Source organism: Eriocheir sinensis, chromosome 17 (genome assembly GCF_024679095.1).
Source record: "Eriocheir sinensis breed Jianghai 21 chromosome 17, ASM2467909v1, whole genome shotgun sequence".
NCBI classification, from domain to species: Eukaryota; Metazoa; Arthropoda; class Malacostraca; order Decapoda; family Varunidae; genus Eriocheir; species Eriocheir sinensis.
The window spans coordinates 7,024,397-7,045,004 of record NC_066525.1 but is presented as its reverse complement, the minus strand read 5'-3'; the positions used below and the strand labels follow the sequence as shown (position 1 = coordinate 7,045,004).

The 20,608-nt window shown below is 43.3% G+C and overlaps 1 protein-coding gene across 7 annotated transcripts in view; it reads right to left on the bottom strand.

Moving 5' to 3' along the window:
- Positions 1-16,209, bottom strand: part of LOC126999875 (calpain-5-like) — a 41,194-nt gene extending 24,985 nt beyond the window's left edge. For 2 of the 7 annotated variants that reach the window (XM_050862990.1, XM_050862989.1), the window contains exon 1: positions 15,994-16,208. The gene's annotated coding sequence lies outside the window, so the exon portion shown is untranslated. Of the gene's footprint in view, positions 1-807; positions 916-6,897; positions 7,226-15,764; positions 15,930-15,993 lie in introns of those variants that run through there. The other 5 variants (XM_050862987.1, XM_050862984.1, XM_050862991.1 and 2 more) reach the window with 5 other exon arrangements.
- Positions 16,210-20,608: the final 4,399 nt, after the last annotated feature.

Below are 20,608 nucleotides of genomic sequence, written 5' to 3'. Positions count from 1 at the left end.
ATGATCAAACTTCCAAAAGGGTCATTAAACCACTACTGCAACTCCCCAACACTCCTACGAAAGCCTCAATTGTCAAATGTGTGTGTGCTTGGGCTCCGAAATGTTTAAGAATATGGCAAGCTTTCATCCACTGGAAATAGCAAGTTCAGTTATAAATATTCTTCCGTGAAAATGAACAAATTGCTGTGAAACTTGATATCATTAATTTTGTAACTTATCATTCTTGAGTCACGCCTCAGCCCCCACGGGAGGCGGCCACCGTTTGATGCCACTCGTGGAAGGCTAATCGAACTTCGGCAGCCGCGCACCTCCCCTCCCGCCCGTTGATGTAACACGACTTGATGCTCGAATTCACTCTTCACACTTGTCACGATGGCGGTTTTTACTTTCGCCGTGACTGGTGACGTGAGCGGGGGATGCATGTAGTAATAAAGTTAAGATTATGAAAAAAAAGCATCCATTCTACATGAAGAATATAATTTCACATTTTTGTTATCATATCTCAAGGGAATTTAAGTGTATAGTGTTCTGAAGGCAACTGGAGCACACATGAACAGTATTACAACGGTATCTATAAACAGTAACCCCTTCACACACACACACACAAAAAAAAAAAAAATCTTATCAGTCACTTTACAAAGGAAATCGATATATTGTGATCAGGAATACACATTGTTCTAAAAGTCACTGGACCGCACATCAATAGTATCGCAACAGTCACAGTTACGCCAAAGAAAATCGATACAGAATATTGTTAACCAAAACTCAAAAATGTGACAATTAATATTATTTCTGAGGGTCACCTACTAGAACGTCAACGAGACCGCCACACATTTATAGTAACACTAACATATTTTCTTCCTCGCGTGTGTGGACAGGCAGCCTCGCACGTCCTCGATCGTTGCTCTTTCACTACTGCCATCGAACAACCGTAGTCGCAGCCAGCGCCGGAGTGTCGTTAAAGTGGAAAAGGTCAGGCAGAAGAATGCTGGCGCTCTTCAGGAAGTGTCAGTGTAGGCGGGGGCGCGGTCGCGTTTTGGAAGCTGCCATGATGCTACGGAGCACAACCAAATTTATTTTTCATACATCATACTATAGCTCATACTTCATCTGCACCTCAAACGGCCCTGAATTAATACTCCTCGTAATAGAGTGCCTGTAAGTCATGTGGAAGAACAGCAAATGACCTTCGACGCTGATATTTTTCAATGATTCACGTGTCGGCTCCAGCAGGAATTTTCTGTGGCCTGGAGGAAGTGACGGAGGAGCAGGGGGACCGGGGCGCTTGTGTGACAGCGCCGCGGCACACGACAGGCCCGGTCCCGCGAGACTGCAGAGCCATACATACCATAATCTTTTTTTCTTTTCTTTTTTCATAGATTAAGGTTAGTTTTTATTATCATCATCACTATTCACTACATCACGTACGCGCTTATTGAGGAGGCAATCCTCAAACTTTGCTTCCACCTGCAGTGTTAAAAAAAATAATTAATAAGCCCTTTCTAATGCTTCAATATCTATATTAACGTTGCTACCGAAGTTAAACACCGTTAACATATCTTTGGGTATAGAAGATAAATATTGAGAAAGACGACCCCCCCAAAATTAAATCCTTGTTTACTAGCAAAGGAAATGCAGATACTGCCTTCAAATATTATTGCCAAAGTTAAACAGCAAGGACCGTCTCTGTGTATCCGGGGAAGTAAATACTGAGGAAAGCGAGAAGAGAGACGGAAAGAGAGGGGGAGAGGCAGAGGGTTAGGTCAGTATTCTTAGACGTTTCCGACTCACATCAATTATTTCTACAGGCCACAAAAGAGGCTACATACGTTCTTCTGAGTGTTTCTTCACGTTCACATTCCAGAAACTTCGTCATACTACCACCAGAGTCATAAAACTACCCATGGAAAGACCCACAACTCCTACGAAAGCCTTGTTAGGTATGTGTAGTTACTTGGGCTCCGAAATGTTTAAGAATATGACTCCGCGAAGGTGTGCCTTGGAGAAGCTCAACTCAGTGCAGGGATAATCACTCAGCCGTGTTTGTTTGCGTTGGCGCGCGTCCATGAGGCATTCAAAGCAGAGATAGATAGTAGGTACACACGCACACCCACACTCACGCAGGCCCAAAGAGAGAAAGCTTGTGAGCAGCACCGCAGAGAAAAAAAAGGAAGGGGTAAACGAGATGAGGTAAAAGCCACGACGAAGAAGAAAGAGGGAAGAAACTAGAATGGAGGAGAGACACGAAGAAGAAAGAAGTTCGAGTGGGCAAAAGCTACGAAGAAGAAAGAAGGAAAAAAACTGGAAATGAGAAAAGCTACGAAAAAGAAAGAAGGAAGAAAATAGAATAGGCAGAATCTACGAAGAAGGAAGGAGGAAGAAACTAGAATGGAGAAAAGCTACGAAGAAGAGGAAGAAAATATAATAGACAAAAGCTACAAATAAGAGAGAAGGAAGAAAATAGAATGAAAAAATAAAGCTAGAGAGAAAAAGATGGAAGTGCTTAGAATAGTGAAAAAGCTACAGAGAAAGAAACTAGAATAAATAAAAGCAAAGAAACCCCCCCAAAAAAATATTACCATTATCTATCCAACACATGATTTGTCCGTATTAGTAGCCTATTATTTGATCTATATTAGTAGCGTGTCACGGGGAAGGGGAAGCGCTCTCGGGCCAACGGAAGGGGTCATGTTTCTCTCTCTATTTAATTTTCCTCGAGCTTGTATTATCTGGGGCAGCGTGTTGTGAGAATCTAGTTTATTTGTATCGTTTTGTCCTTGGTGTGTTTTGTGTACCGTAAAAAAAAGCAAAAACATAACAAAACACGCATCAACACGAGTCCATTTTTCTTCACAAGGACGCTTTTTTTTTCTCTCCCTCACTGCGCAACATAACGCGAGTAATAACAATCATGTAACGCGTTGTGCATACATTTTTTTTATTCTTAGAACACGTTACTCATAAGAGCTTCCCAGAATATGGATTACCCGCGACCTTGCACCTTTCCCTCGAGACAAGAGTTACACAACAGACGGAACATTAATTTTGCTTGACATTCATCCTTCCAGACTTGGGACCCGTTTGTGAGGACGTGTAGTTAGTGAATTACAAAGTTAATACCACTACTACTACTGTTACCACTACTGCAATCCTTCCTCTCTTCCCTCATTCTTTTTCCATCCCTCCTTCCTCTTTTTATTTTCATTCTCTTCTTTCCCATTTTTTTCCGATTTCTCTTCTTCAAGCATTCAAGACCACCTCTCTCACTCTCTTGGTATTGTGGTGGTGGTGGTGTAGGTGGTGGCGTAGAGCAGTTAGTGGATAAACAGGATGACCTTGGTCTCCGTCTGTCAGTTCAGGGTAAAAGTGGATCACAAAATTAGAGTCTTGTAGCACGGTGATCCATATTCCGCAGACAACGCAGGTGAACACTTTCCTCTTCGTCACGTCTTTTGGCCACGCCCTCTTAATAACCTCTCGAGTATCCAACAACCAGGACATAAAAGTGATAGATTAGATAGTAGTGAAGCATGGCCGAGAGTCACGCAGAGTTCATGATCGAATATTGGATGACGCCTCAGAATGACACACACACACACACACACACACACACACACACACACACACACACACACACACACACTGTCACGTTCCATGCACCTGTAATTTTTGTGGTGGTAAACTTTTGGCCATGATGATAACTCTCTCTCTCTCTCTCTCTCTCTCTCTCTCTCTCTCTCTCTCTCTCTCTCTCTCTCTCTCTCTCTCTCTCTCTCTCTCTCGTCTTCCATTTGGTTGTGTTTGCCGTAAGTCGATTTCCTGTCCATAAGAAATTATTACTTGTAGCGAATGGTATTGTGGGTGATGCCATGTAATGTTATGCTGACAGAAGGTTAGTGATGAAGTTGAGTGTTGATCCACCGATTGACAAACAGCCTTCAGTGAGTGTGTGTGGGAGAGTTGGTGTGTGTGTGTGTGAGAGAGAGAGAGAGAGAGAGAGAGAGAGAGAGAGAGAGAGAGAGAGAGAGAGAATGCAGATGTCCTTAGCTTTGTAATCTTAGTCATTAGAAACTATAAATATAAAACTCTCTCTCTCTCTCTCTCTCTCTCTCTCTCTCTCTCTCACACACTCCCTCTGCGTAAACCGTGAAGCTTGAAGGTGACAGATGACACGGTACATACATAAGCGAAAGCCACACATCACACACTGTCTACTGCACGTGCCAAGAGACGAACCAGCACTTTTACACACACACACACACACACACACACACACACACACACACACACACACATTCTTATAAAGCCCCTACGAGTTACACCTTGCTACAGTATACCCACGAAGAGTTTAGGTCAGTATTCGGTGAAGACTATACAAGGAATCTCACTGGTCACTCACTCTCAATAAATAACGCTGACCTATCCTGTAAATTTAACTGATGCGCCGTGATGCAATATGTAAACAACCATAGAAATAGTAATAGTAGTAGAAGACGAAGTGTTAATTGTAGTAGTAATAGGAGGAGGAGGAGAGTAATACACGCAAGGTAGAAAAAAAAAACAAAGGAAAAAGATAAAAGTGCATGGAGTATAGATCACCAGAAATAGCAGTAGTATTTGTAATAGTTGTCGAAGTATTAGTTGTAGTAACAGTAGTAGGAGCAGGAGGAAGAGGATGAATAATAGCAGTCCACACAAGAGAAGGTAGAAAAAAAAACACAGGTAAAAGCTTAAAGTGGAGTATAGATCAGAAAGCCGAGCGATCCAGCTGATTAGGTTAATGAGCACCGTGACTTCCTTCGTCCCTCCCTACGTCTTTAGTGTTCCTATCGACCCGGCGTAAATGAGCCCAACAGAGGGAGAGTGAGCGCCAGGAACCACGCCCCCTACCCCCCACCACGCCCCTCACAGACCCCCACTGCTCAGCCCCGCCCGTGTAGCCTTCCTCCACTGGGCCGGGGGGCGGGTGGTCGAGTTAGGACGCCGTGTTTTAGTGGGTCATGACACATCCTCCCTGATTGATGTTCCGAACCCACGCACGGCTACACCTGTATACACCTAGTTACCTGCATAGGAGAGAGAGAGAGAGAGAGAGAGAGAGAGAGAGAGAGAGAGAGAGAGAGAGAGAGAGAGAGAGAGAGAGAGAGAGAGAGAGAGAGAGAGAGGAAAACAAAAAAAAAAAAAAGGAGGAAAAAGAGTAGGACACCACAAAAACAACAGAGAGAGAGAGAGAGAGAGAGAGAGAGAGAGAGAGAGAGAGAGAGAGAGAGAGAGAGAGAGAGAGAGAGAGAGAGAGAGAGAGTCTGGGTCATGCTATCAAACCAGACTCACGCTACACGTTAAACTTTCAAGGCCTCTCTCTCATACGCGGCGGGACCAGTAGGAGCGAGGCTTGAGAGGGCTCCTGGAATCACGACTATATTATGCATGCTATCAGCCAACCCTCCACTCCCCACCCCTGCCCCTTCCCCCTCCCTCTCCCCCTACCACCACCTCTACCCGGAAACCCTGCATACCGTGCCTTGCTATCTCTTCTGATAAAAACATACGACCAACAAAGAGTTATTGAAAGCGTTAGTCATAGAGAGGAATTTTATCTTCCGCTAGACTGAATATTGTTGGGTATTGTATTGTGCCAGAAATTTACGTAGCGTTCACTCACTTTTTAGATCGATATTCTTAGGTTTTTACGCTTTAGTGGAGACGCGGGATTAGAATGAGTAGGGAAGATGGGAAGAAAAGATGAGTTGCGGTCTTTATTTTCTCTGTTATTGTTGTCTTCATACGATGCGTCGGTCATTTACCCTTCAGACACTTTTTTAAGGGTCGCATTGTATGACATTTCGGCGCCCAAGAACACATATTTGACAAGGCTTTCGTAGGAGTTGTGGGCATTTCCAAGAGTAGTTTTATGACCCTGGTTGTAGTTTGACCCTTCTTCTGTATCATGAACCTGAAGAAACAATCATTAGAACCCGACTGACCCCCTCTTTGGCCTTTAGAAATAGCTGATATAAGAAGCGACAGTGTCTTATAATACCAGCTTAAGATTATTATTATTATTATATTTTTACGCTAGAGTATATAGTTGGTGACGGTCTATAGAGTGAAAATACAGACTAGATTTGCTGTCTCTTAGGTTTTATATTCATACGTCGTGCCAATCCATTCTCCCTGCTGAGGTATTAAAAAGGTATTCGCTGTTTTTTTACGGATGGATGCGCAGGTGGATTTGGAATATGAAGCCCGCAAGATAAGAAGAAATAATAGAGCTTACATCCTTTGTCTTATCTGTAACGGAGGTCGTGCTGGGGTAATCATGCTGCTCTATCCTGTTTTATTTGTTTGTTGTAAATATTCAGTGTCACGCAGCGGCCTACCTCGCTCGCCCCGCCCACCATTCAAGGTCGTGGGCAGAACTGATTTTGACCACCGCCACGATTAGCATCTCCCCAGGAACAGTCTGCATATACTAAGCACTCCCTCTATGCATGATGTCGCTTCACAACTATTTTTCCCCTTGATCCTAAGGTGGGTAGTCCTTGACGCTTCTCTCTCTCTCTCTCTCTCTCTCTCTCTCTCTCTCTCTCTCTCTCTCTGCAATTATATCTACAGGCCAAAAAAGAGGTTAAATCCGTTCCAATAAGTGTTTTTTTCACGTTCATGGTACAGAAGCTTGTCAAACTACCACCAGAGTCATAAAAAAGTACCCATGGAAAGGTCCACAGCTACGAAAGCCTTACCAAATGTGTGTGCTTGGGTAAGGATATGTTTATTAATATTATGTCCTTCAGTGCTGATAAAGGTGACTAGACTCTACCAAAAATAGCCTTACAAGTTTTACCACATAGTTTCCACATCACACACAATAAATCACGAGTCAGCCTCACAACTCACCATTGCCTCGAAGTGATGATGCTTGCTTGCTTTCACTCCACTTGTGACTGCCAACACGGCCTTACAGCTTCACCACATACGATCTTTACACAAGCCACCAAATTCTCAAAAGTTACGTCACACTCATGTAAGGGTGTTCGACAAGACAGAGGAAGTAGGAGTATCTCTAGGAACATGTGGAGCGATAGGACTGTAGAGGTGGTGGTGGGAGCGGAGGTTATAGTTTCCCAGTCAGAAGCGGCGATAAGATACTGGTGGTGGTGAGTGGCTGACTGGCTGACCGTTCGTATAGCTTGGCGGTGCATGGCAGGCCGGAGAAACAACGCCGTGCCGCCCCGAGTCTCATCACCAGGCTACTCGTTACCACAACAAAACGGACCACCCGCCTACGCCACCTCCCACCAGCACTTCTTCATTCACGCGCACACAAGTACACGTGGGCGAACTAGTAAATTCTCTGTTAGGTAACCCGGTTTGTTTTTGTTTGTGTTGGCGTTGTTATTGACAGCCCACACACACGGAGACGAACTAATGATTCCTATATGGAGTCTCCGGGTTTGTTATTGTTATGACATTCGTTGTTGCTACCGGTATTCGTATAAAGCGTATTCAAGGGCTCTCGGGTCGTGCGTGGAGTCCAGTATAGTCAGGATCATGCTAACCTTGACTTTCATAGCGCCCTCCAGGCCAGTCTAGTCCAGCCCGTCCGCTTACCACCACACACACACACACACACACACACACACACACACACACACACACACACATTGACTGATTAAAACACGGAGCGCCGCGAACGTAGCTTTTTTTGTTGTTGTATAATGGAGTAACAGAGAGAGAGAGAGAGAGAGAGAGAGAGAGAGAGAGAGAGAGAGAGAGAAAAGGAGGGAGGAGGGTTAGAAAAAGAAAAGAATGACGAAAAAGGAGAAAAAAATGTAGCAAAGGGTTTAAAAGAAGAAAGAGAGAGAGAGAGAGAGAGAGAGAGAGAGAGAGAGAGAGATGGACGGCCGTGAAGTAAGTCAATATACTCCTTCAGTAGTAGTTTATTGACACCTTTAATAAACACACCTCTTGATGCCCTCGTGTAAATACAGTTAAGAGAGAGTGAGCCCGGCAGGGGGGGGAGAGGGGGGAGACTGATGGACGGGCCACTTTGATAATGTAATCTTGGCACGGTCACTCACTCCTCCATGCACTACACCCACTCAAGACGGAAAATGAAACGGCCCGTAAAAAAAAAAAAAAAAAAAAACTAAGCAGCTTTTTTGTTCTTCGCTTGTGGCGCCGGTAGGGTTGTTTTTGGCCAGTGTTTGAAGTGGCGCCATCTTGCATTGGCTCATGCTGCCCTCCCGGAGCTCATCCTTAATCCTAGAATCTAGAGTCCGGTTAGAGCTTCATGTGGTATCGCAGTTCCACCTCATATTATTGTACAGTTTATTTATCTATCTTTTAATCTCTCTCTCTCTCTCTCTCTCTCTCTCTCTCTCTCTCTCTCTCTCTTAATTACTAGCTCTATTTCCTGCTCTATTTCTGACGTGCCTGATTACTATGCAGACTGATATCAAGGAATTCACGCAACATTCTATACCATAAAGAGGATTCTGGTTGGCACAAGGCGGAGGTATTTATAAAGCAACTCATTTATTTATTTCACTGTGGCATTGGGCCCGAATCCAAACAGAAGGGGGGGGGGGGGGAGAGAGAGAGACTGAAAAGCACGTGTACTTGAGTCATTTAAAAGTAGGATATGTACTTGTGCACGTTAAAAAAAAGGGATGATGGTAATGGGGAAGAGAATAATGTCCTTGTCTTTTCAATAATGTTTCTTTGTCGCTTTTTTTTTTTTTTGTACGTTTGATTTCTGTTGTTTTTTTTTTTTTCACCCAAAGATGCAAAACATGTCATTGGTTTCTTACGTCAGTGTCTAGCGTCTTTCCGTTCACCCTGCGCTTTCCCTTTTTTTTATTTACTCTCTTCTTTAATGGCGTACAAAGGAATTAAAATTGTCAAATTCCTACTTGTGCGTCTTTTTTTTTATGAAGGAAATAATAATGATTAGAGGTGACATCCTGCCCGTAGAGGAAGGAGGCTTTTTACCCCCATGTCTCCTTCCCATTACTAAAGTCTGTTCACTTAAGTCCGACCCAAGCTAACAACATAAACCTGAGTGTGTTTGCAAGCTGAGTGCTGATTGGCTACTGCTATGGCTGGCAAGTTTTCTTTAACCTCTGTTTGTGTTTATCTCACGCAACACTTTCTGCTAATCTGCACTGTGCTTACGAACACGCTGAGGTTTATGTTGCCAGCTTGGGTCAGACTCAAGTGAACAGACTATAGTCCAGCATATTTTTTCACCAAAGATGTAAAGAAAGGAATATCAAGACACCTCTCCTTCTGAAACTGACCAGTCTCTACATTCTCTAACAGGTGCAGCACATAGCGGTTTTTTTTCCTTTACTGCAAAAAAAGTGACGTCGGTGGTTAATCATTCCAGCCGGATTTGCAAGGTATATACCTCATAGATGTCGCCTCTAAGATAACAGAATAACCATATTGTCAACGACGTAGCTGTGCATTCTCCCCGTGCCTCCACTTGTATGTATAGGGCCATATTTATAAACATTTCGGCGTCCAGGTACACATACTTGCCAAGGCTTTTTTCAGGAATTTTGAGCATTTCCAGAGGTATTGTCATGACCCTGGTGGTAGTCTGACCTTTCTTCTGTACAATGAACGTGAAGAAACAATTATGAGAACGCGACTAATCTCCTTTTCGGTCTCTGGAAATTGTGAATATGAGAGGCGGAAGCGTCTGAGAATATCGACCATAGTTTCTGATAACGCCAAAGAGTCGCCGGAAATGCACGTGCTTGGCAGACAACTCTACCCAGTGCTTGATGAGGCGAGGTGTGGCACGTCTGATGCGGGGGCGCCCTGTCATAAGCCGCAACGAAGGAGCGCCATTCACTCGCGAGGCAAGCAAGAACCAGTAAGAAAGAGAGACAAGTGGGGATAAGTGACAAAATAAAGAGAAGATATATAATTACAGTACAGGATAGACAAAAGAGGCATTTCAGTTCCTCTTAAAACTATCAAAAATCGTTCTTTCTTATCCACGGCGTTTCAGTTTTATATATTTTATTGTCATGCAAGAGAAAAAAAGGCATTGCATCTCCTCTTAGAATTAACAAAAAAAATCCTTTGCCATAGTTACAGTTTCATATATTTCTCAAGCCAATATTTTTAGCAACTTGTATTTACCCTTTCGAGTCTGTTTTTGAGCCCGGTCGCTTATTACAAAATATATCTTTCATTTTGCCGTCGATTGATACCAAAAACATATGTAGCCCCAGAAATAAGGGAGTTATGGCGATTCGCACCAAAGCGGTTGATTTTCCAAAATTCGCGGCCTAATGACAAGGGCGCCGCAAAATCAAAAGAGTCCGCCGTCCATTATTGAGATGTCACTGGTAGTATATATGCTTCCGTTAAGACGTCACGCCATGTAGTCAAATAATTGCTTCTTTCCGCTTCTCTTTCCCGTCCCACCATCTTGGCCCACCCTGTCCTTTGTTCTACTCAAGTGCCCGTTAATGCCTTGCCTGTCGTTCTCTGTCTGTGTCTTGCCATCTGTCTGTCTGTCTATTGATCTGGATGGCTCCATGGATGTCTCGGTTCGTGTGTCTGTCTTTCTGTCTTATGTCATTGAAATAGGTTGGTCTTGTCTCGGTTTGTCTTAACTGCTGTCTGTCTTGCGTCGGTCAGGTTAATCTTATCGCGTCTTAATCTCAGGTTAATCTCAGACGCGTTTGTCTCTCTGTCTGCCTTGTGTCATGGAAGTCAAGTTGGTCTCGTCTCGGTCTCTCTGCCTCTCTGTCTTGTGTCATAAAAGGTTAGTCTCGTCTCGGTCTCTCTACCTCTCTGTCTTTTGTCATGGAAGTCAGGTTGGTCTGGTCTCGGTCTCTCTACCTCTCTGTCTTGTGTCATAAAAGGTTGGTCTCGTCTCGGTCTCTTTACCTCTCTATCTTGTGTCGTAAAAGTCAGATTGCTCGTGTTTCGGTCCGTTTGTCTCTCCGTCTAGTCACTGAAGCCACGTTAGGGAAGGCACGGAAGCAGGACCCTCACCAAAGAACAACCTTAACTCATATCCCATGCACACAAACTTGTTGACGAGAGTAAAGGAAGACGTCGACATTGTAGTGGATATGCCTTAAATATTTAGGAAGAGAGAGTTAGGCGTGTTTGGCTAACGTTTCATAACAGAGATTCGGTAGCAGGAGATAAGAGTTACAAGAAAGAGAGAAAGAAAGAAAGACGCAGACACATAGAAGTAAAAAATGAGTAAAATCTGGAGAAGAAAAAGGAAAGGATAATTAGAGGGAGAGGAAGAGAATAATCATGAAAATGAGATTGAAACTACGTAGAACAGCAAAAAATATCAACTTCAAAAATAATAAAAATAACCTTACAAGTAAAAAAAAAAAAAAATCAGAAACAAAGAAGAAAAAATAAGAAACGAAGAGATAATTAGAGAGAGGAGAATAAGCATGAAAAAAAGACAAACTACATACAACAGCAAAAAACAACTTTAAAAAAATAATAAGCTTACGAGTAATAAAAAATAAAAAAAATAGAAACGTGGCAGAAAAAAAGAAAAGAAGAGATGATTAGAGAGAGGAGGAGAAGAATAAACAAAAAAATAAAAAAAATAAAAACAGGTTACGAGTAAAAAAATAATAAGCTTACGAGTAATAAAAAATAAAAAAAATAGAAACGTGGCAGAAAAAAAGAAAAGAAGAGATGATTAGAGAGAGGAGGAGAAGAATAAACAAAAAATAAAAAAAATAAAAACAGGTTACGAGTAAAAAAAAAAAAAGTGGACACGCCATCCATCAGGTATACACAAGGTCACAGGTAATGACGTCACGAATGACCTCATAAATGATCCGCCTTGGCCAGGTAATCCCCCGGTCAGGGTCTCGTTGGTCTGGCTAATGGTTCTAATCACTATGCATTCTCATTAGCGATCTGCGCATGCGCGGTTGATATGCACCCTCTGATTATCGTACTATTGCTATACGTGTTGTCGTAGTCAGGGGGCTTAAGGTTTATTTCTATGCGAGTTATTTAGAAAAACCCGTAATACTCATCTACTTCTGTGTGTGTTCATCAAGGGACTTAAAATTTTCTCACCTTCAAATTAAAACTCACACTTATTCTAATGGTACTGTTATTTGTGTTTTTTTGGTGATGAGGAGACTAAGCTTCATATTCTTAAACCTATCGGGCTTTCATTACGACTTTACTATGGCCACAGAGAAGATTAACCGGGTTTTCATGGGTGATTATCCAGTTATCCTATTTGTTTGTGGTTTTGCTTCGTCCTTATAAATGTTTCACTTGTTTGCCATTGATATACTTCCCCGTTTGTTTACTTCCTTTAATTTCATCTATTTATACATTCTGGGCTGGAGTGGTCTCTGTTTTACTCTGCGTGTGGGAACTCAAACATGGATATTAATTAAAATATAAGTTGGAAAGTTTCGTTTAGTCGGCGCAACGTCTGTGGTCCTGGTACCCATTCACTGCTGGCTGGGTGGACAGGGGCGTAGGGTATCGGAAAAGCCGCCCAAATTTTCCCACTCCGCCCGGGAATCGAACCCGGGCTCTCTCGGTTGTGAGCCGAGTGTGCTAACCACTGCACCACGAAGCCCCCTTAATTAAATGCAAAGGTCGTGAAAAAACTTATCACTAGGATCACAAAACAGTCCATGAAAAGCTTAGGAACATCTACAAGAGACTTTTCAAACAGGCGAACTGAGGTGCCGAGAATACGCGGGCTTAATGATTTACCCGATACTTAGGTTGGTATTGTCAGATGCTCCCACCCCTCACACGAACTATTTCCAGAGGCCAAAAAGGTGGTTAATCGAGTTATAATGAGTGTTCTTTTAGGTTCACCGTACAGAAGAAGGCTCAGACTACCACCAGGGTCATAAAAGTACTCCTGGGAATGCCCTAAACTCCCACGGAAGACAAGTAAATTACGTGTTCTTGGGCGCAGAAATGTTTAAAAATACGGGCCTAATTCCATACTGTTTTATTCTGTACTGTTTTTTCATATACTAAAACTCTTACTGATTCTAATAATACTGCTTTAAGTGCTTTTGGTGATCAGGGGGGGTATACGTTTACTCACATGCGAATAATTTAGTAAGATTCATTGGTATGTGTGAGATTTTGTTGTTGATGGCTTTTGCGTGCCGTTGATAGCTAGTGTTAAATCTTTGTGTGTGTGTGTGTGTGTGTGTGTGTGTGTGTGTGTGTGTGTGTGTGTGTGTGTGTGTGTGTGTGTGTGTGACAGCGACAAGTCATTTCTCATCCAGCCTGGCGGTACCACCAAAGGGGGAAGGGAAGAGAGAGAGAGAGAGAGAGAGAGAGAGAGAGAGAGAGAGAGAGAGAGAGAGAGAGAGAGAGAGAGCACCAAACAGTTAAAAAAAAATATTTAGACTCTGTACCTACTCCTCCTTCTCCTCCTCCTCCTCCTCCTCCTCCTTCTCAGAAATACCACCGTGAACATGATTGCGATCGAAGAACTTCTACTAGGAATTCCAATTACCTGAACCAATATCTTAGCTTTGACCTATGAACATAAACTGCTCCTCACTCCTCCCCGCTCACACACAGACACACACACACCACACACACACACCTCTAGAGGAATGAATAGTGTGTGTGTGTGTGTGTGTGTGTGTGTGTGTGTGTGTGTGTGTGTGATGCATCTTCCTATCAGAAAAAAATGCTATCAAATCACTATCTTACTCTCTTGTCTTTATTTCAGCCGTTAACTTCCTGGTTCTCGGTGGTGGTTTCATATTCCCTTCCTTGTGTTACCTATGTTAACTTGGTATGGAAATCGTATATCAGAGGAGCATACGCTATAGCTGCGCTTGGCCTTGGTGCTCATCTTTGTAGCAATGGCCATTGAACCTTTGGTGGTCAATGGTATTTGCATGGAAGGTCCTCGTTAACTTTGCATATCCGTCATGGGTCGAAATCGTGGGGTTATAATGCTATCAGATTCTTTTGGGTTAGATTCCCCTCCCCCCTTCCCCCCCCCCCCCACCCCACACACACACACACATACAAGCGAAGGGCCAAAGTAATATCACTTTCACCCTTTCAGAATGTTCCCTTTGTAAGCATACGGACGGTGGCCACTAAGCAAACCATTCACCAGGTTTCAGTCCACAATATTAAAAACCTAAAACTCACAAACGACCCTGCCACATCACCCCTAATGTACCCAGCCACGTCCCTCCCATACGCCTCATAAGCAAGCCTGTCACCCTGGTAAAGTGCCGCCCGCCGTGACGCGAGGAAGTAGCGGGTTGGGCGGGCCGGGCGGCGGCGGGCTATTCACGGTCCTGGCGGGCACCACCTGACCACGCCCTTCCCAGCGAGCCAGACTTAGTGGTGGTGGTAGCAGAGAGGAAGTCCGTCGAGGGTAAAGCAAGAAAGGGGTGGGGGTGGGGTAGGAGGTACAGTGTGGGGAAAGGAAAGCAATGGTAGCAGTGTTGAGAAAGGGGTGTGTGTTAGGAAGGGTTAGGGAGGGGAGGAAACCAGTAGCAGGAGTGTTAAAAAAAAGGTATTTGGATTAGGAAGGTACAGAGGGGGAAAGAAGAGCAGTGGTTGGAGTGTTAAGAAAGGGATGAGGGTGTGTGTTATGAAGGGTCAGGGAAAGGAGGAAAGCAAAAGAAAGAGTGTTTAGCTATATGAATCGCTTTATTTGTTTGCTCTGGTGTAGTGCTCGAGGGTGTTTATCTTTGCCCTTATAAAAATTTCCCTTGTTTGGGATTGATATACTTCCCCGTTTGTTTACTTCCTTTAATTTCATCTATTTATACATTATGGGCTGGAGTGATCTCTAGTTTGCGTCTGTTTTGCTCTACGTGTGTGAACTCTAACATGGAAATTAGGTAAAGTCTTTGACAGTTTGTACGTACTTTCGGAAATTGAGCTGAGGTGAGAAAATGAACCGTCGCCAAAATATGGTGTTAAACATTCTAATTTTGACAGTTCACTTTCACACCCCAGCTTTATTTTCTCGTTGTGTCTTTCCTAATATGAACACTAACTAGAACAGTGCGTACATATTGGCTAACCCACCACACCGACGCGAGATATAAAGGTCGTGAGTCATGACAGGCGTTTTAATTTATTTATTTACTCATTCTCGGCTACGGTGACCTACTCGCTGGGTGCTAGGGTTAGATTAAGTTACGCGTGTCTAACTTATTCATGGATATTTATCACGGAATAGGAATGTCCGTACCGACGTGACAGATGAAGGGAGTCATGAGAGGTATCTGTATTTAATCATTCTATAGTCTGAGGTGACCTACTCGCTGGATACTAGGGTTGGGTTAAGTTACTCATGTCTAAACCTTTTCATGGATATTTTTCACGGAAGAGGGAATGTCCGCACCGACGTAACAGATGAAGTTAGTCATGAGAGGTATCTGTATTTAATCATTCTATAGTCTGAGGTGACCTACTCGCTGGATACTTGGGTTGGGTCAAGTTACTCGTGTCTAAACCTTTTCATGGATATTTTATTTAATCATTCTATAGTCTGAGGTGACCTACTCGCTGGATACTCGGGTTGGGTTAAGTTACTCATGTCTAAACCTTTTCATGAATATTTTTCACGGAATATGGGAGTCCGCAGCTACGTGAGATATGGAGGAAGTGAGTCATGAGTGGCATATCACCAACACAACAAAGCTCCTTCATCCCTAAACCCCCAAGGCCGCGCTCAGATGGTGAAACGGTGAAACTTCGCGAGATGTTCCCCTTTTACTCACCCTTAAAATAGTAACAGCTTAGTTATAGTTGTTATGGCACGATCGTAGGCAGGTTTAAGGGGCGGTGTGATGACAGAACACGTGTGACAAGCGGCAGGTAACACAGCTTGAAGTAACAGCAGCCACACAGCCCCGTCCGTGCCAGCTGGTCGGCTCTCCTTCCTATCCTCCACCAAAGTCAAATTCCACATTACCGTCCACATCCACATTCGCACTGTCATATACTTACATTGATAGCGTCAGCATCTGCTCCTCCTCCAACGCTGGATGAACACTTATTAGTCCTCTGTGAATAGTTAGCTGTCGAGGCCACTCACGCCCTGCACGTAAAATTAGCGAACACACCCTCCCAGCTGTCTAAGGCACGACTGGCACCCACACCGCAGAGGGAACGAAAATAACCGAGTGCTCTGTGAAAGTCTGTGAGAACCGCCACTACGGGCCACGGCACTCACGTCTCGCTTGGGGGCGGAAAACGTTTCTAGAGGGAATAACAAACCTTTGAGACGTTTCTTTACTGGTTACCGGGTTTTGTTTTACGTGTTACATCAATCTAAATATATTGGGAAACCTATTATGTATTGTCGTTGTAACATATATGGTTTTGCGATATCGTCTTGCGTTTGGCAATGACGAACTCAACTGCGTCCATTAGTGACTACTTTCACGCTATTTCTTTACCTGAAGCTTTGCTAATTATGCTATTCGGTCGGCGTCATTCATCACTGTTACCATACGAATGTCTCATAACGCTGTATAAGGCTTTGAAACTAGAATATGAAGTTTTTTTGTTATTTTGTCGTATTTGACGTACCAGAAGTATCGTAACGAAGTCTCTATCTATCTATATGTGTGTGTGTGTGTGTGTGTGTGTGTGTGTGTGTGTGTGTGTATAAAATTGATCAGCAGGAAGGTTCACGCAAATAATCCATACGCGTTAACACTGCCCAGCGTGTGTTGTTGCAGGCTTCGGACGCGCCGCCGTCATCGCTACCTTTGTCGGTGACGTCACTCGTGCAGCGGCAGCGGCCTGCATGAACGCCACACACGCACCCACACAACGTTTTGTTGATCAGCACAGCGCCACAACACTTAAACTATTATCGCGATTGCTTCGGTGTTTATCTTGGATTGAAAATAAGATATATGCATAGACAACACGCTTGCTCTTTCTCTCATTATTATTTACTATATAGTCAGCATAAACTAATCATCCCCATAGTTACTGTTATATTGTCAAACCAAATTAGCATTTCACCAAAGAGCAATATAAAGATATAAAACCTAATAAGTAATAGTTGGAGGTTGCGTCTTTAAAATATCTCGAAATATAAGTCCTCTAGCATGTAAATTGTTGACTAAAAACCAACACGTTTAATTAACGATTTTTTTTGGGAAAAAAATAGTTGAAAGTCTGAAACCTCAACTGAACGGAAGATGTATGAAAAAAACTTCCAAGTAGCACAGTTCTAGGGCAAAGATCGCTCCGTACGTGTTCCCCAACCACCGCCCGAGACACCGATGCAAGCGACGGACGAGTGCGACACACTTTGTTGGATTTCTATGTTGAATTGTTGGCTACTGAGTGTTACACCCACTGAACGGGGGGTGTATACCAGTGGCTGCACCCGCTTTGTCTGTGACTCGAGTGCAGCAGCAGCATGGGTGTCGTTATAAACATAGCCACATGCACCTGAGAGTTGACACACGGCCGCTTCCCACCACGGACACTCCCATGCCCCAGACACGCCCAGTTATTTCCCCCACGAACATTCCCACGCTTATCCAGGGCTGAGGGGCTAGGGGGTTAAAGCCCTCCCCCAATGTTTTCTATATCGGCCTTAAAATGCCCGTAAGAGTGTTTATATATATATATATATATATATATATATATATATCTATATATATCTATATATATATATATATATATATATATATATATATATATATATATATATATATATATATATATATATATATATAGAGAGAGAGAGAGAGAGAGAGAGAGAGAGAGAGAGAGAGAGAGAGCAGGACCGTAGTTTCTGGGGGGGTTAAGGGGGCTATAGCTCCCCAATGTTTTCTTTATCGGCCTTAAAATGACTCTAAAAGTGCTTGTTTAAAAAAAAAATTCACTCACCCGCACACGCTCGCTTCCCCCCTTCCCCCCCTCATGAACCTATGATGCCCTCTTGCCTCCCCCAAAATCTGCCAAAATTACGGCCTGTTATCTGACACTCGCACGCCACGTCCCGCCACGGAGTCTACCTCGCATCTGATGGCGCTGAAAACTGGTAAAAAGTTATGATAATTTGGGGGAAGCGGAGGGAAAGCAGGATCATGCATGTTCGTAGCAGTGCCAAGCCTGGAGTCACTCACTCGTCGGTGGGCTTCAAGTACTCTCACGCTCAAACTCTTCAGTATTTGATACTCTTTTTGATCAATTGATCATGTGATGCGTGAGATACCTAAGTCATCCATCTTGCGACGCCTAAACTACTTTCTTACTTACGCCGAAACTATACTTACTACTACTCCAAATTATAACCGTACATTTTCGGCGTTTTTCTTGCCATAAGTTACTACAGTCAGTGATGTGATAGGCGGAAACGTCAGAGAATACCGACCCGAGTCTTTTACTAGGGTTAGGCGGGTTCCTTTGATTTCAGTACCAAGTGATCCCAAAATTTCAGCGCTTGTTTGTGGAGCCTTGTGTAAGTAGGTTCTGTGTTGGTACTGAGGTGAATATGTTTTAGTGAGCGTATATGAATATCCTCGCTCTGTTTTCCAGCACAGTAATGCCTTGTGTTGTGTTCTGTGTGTTTCTTGAGTGTTGCTTGGTGTATGAATGGTGATTGAAGGGTATTCTAGTGTAAGGAGAACAATAAAATAACTAAGTGTATTTTTCTATGTAGGTCTCTGAATCTGATTTTTTTTTTTTTAACCGCTCCTTTTTCCCTTTTCCTTTTTTTTTTATTTATATGTACGTACTTAAAATAGCTTTCTGTTGTTATCTGGAGTCCCCCCAAAATATCTTATCTCATGGATGGGATATTCCTTCCATTGATTTCTAGGGGTTGGTTTTATCTGGGTCTTAAGCCTATTAGGTTTACTACGGGCCATTCTATTATTTGTCAGCACGTACAAAATCAATACGGCCGCCAGAAATGGATGTTGCCTTAGGAAATTATAGATTGTTCACTCTGTTCCCTGAAAAAGTGTCGTATTCAATAACAAGACACTTCACATAACAACAACAACAACAACAACAATAATAATAATAATAATAATAATAATAATAATAATAATAATAATAATAATAATAAACCATATTTTTTACCATATCACTTCGAAAATGACTAACCATAAAAGACGAATGCGTAACCATGGACTAATGAACGTAGCATTATTATATTTCTCGTTATATTCAAGTAGCGTTCATCTTCTTGGTGGAACTTGAATGCCTGTATCTAGTTATTCTGAGATGCTTCAATACTCACCGGGCGAAGCTTTGTCTCATCCAAATATCAGTGTATAGTGGTTAGATTGGAAAGCTATTAAAAAGAAAACAGTGACTTGAACGAATACAGATGAATTGAATGATAAAACAACAATAAATAGGAAAGAGCACTGATCAGGTCGTAACAAGGAGACTATAGAACCGTATATAGTCTCTTTGGGTCGTGTACAGTTTTCACACTGACAAAAAAACTGCGAACGCTAAAAATAAAAATAAATAAAATATGAAGTGGCTGTGCTCGCGAAAGTAGGGAAGTATAGATAGCCAGACAGACAGACAAACAGGCAGGCAGGCAGATAGAGACAAGCAAACAGACAAACAGGCAGGCAAGCACAAACAGACAGGCAGGCAGATAGACTGACAAGCAGACAAACAGGCAGGCAGGCAGGCAAGCAGACAGACAAACAGACAGGCATGCAGATAGACAGACAAGCAAACAGACAAACAGGCAGGCAGGCAGGCAAGCAGACAGACAAACAGACGGGCAGGCAGATAGACAGACAAGCAAACAGACAAACAGGCAGGCAGGCAGGCAAGCAGACAGACAAACAGACAGGCAGGCAGATAGACAGACAAGCAAACAGACAAACAGGCAGGTAGACAGGCAAGCAAACATACAAACAGGCAGGCAGGCAGGCAAGCAGACAGACAAACAGACAGGCAGGCAGATAGACAGACAACCAAACAGACAAAAAGGCAGGCAAGCAGACAGACAAACAGACAGGCAGGCAGATAGACAGACAAGCAAATAAACAGGCAAGCACAAACGGACAGAAAGGTTGAAGACAGGCAGGCAGGCAGGTCGTCAAACAAACAAACAGGTGGGCAAACAAACAGACAGACAGACAGACAGACAGGCAGGCAGGCCCCTCCAAACACGGCAGCTGTACGTGGTGTGCTGTGGGGGGCAGCTGCCGGGGTGAAATAGTAGGTTGCCAGAATCTCCAACCCTGGGGGGCGAGAGAACGTTTGCCAGCTGCCAGTACAACCTCTGATATTTCTCGCGAGTGTGTGTTGTGCCGCCTCTCTCCTCACCCACAGCCCTCACAGCCCTCTAAGTTTGGTGTAGGCCTACTCGTGTGAAAGTGTGACGATGGAGAGTAAGTGTGGAGTTACTTTACTGTTAAATCGAGTTGTTTGCTGTTGTTTGCTTTTGACAGGAGGATGTGTTGTTTAGTGTTCCTGACCTATAGTGAAAAAGTGGGCATAGACAGGAATGGAGAGGATTATGACAGGTGTGAAGGTGAGAGGAATGTGAAGGTGTGGTTGTGGCCGGAATGAATGTGTGAATATGACAGGATATGTTGTTGCTTGGTGCTTATATATA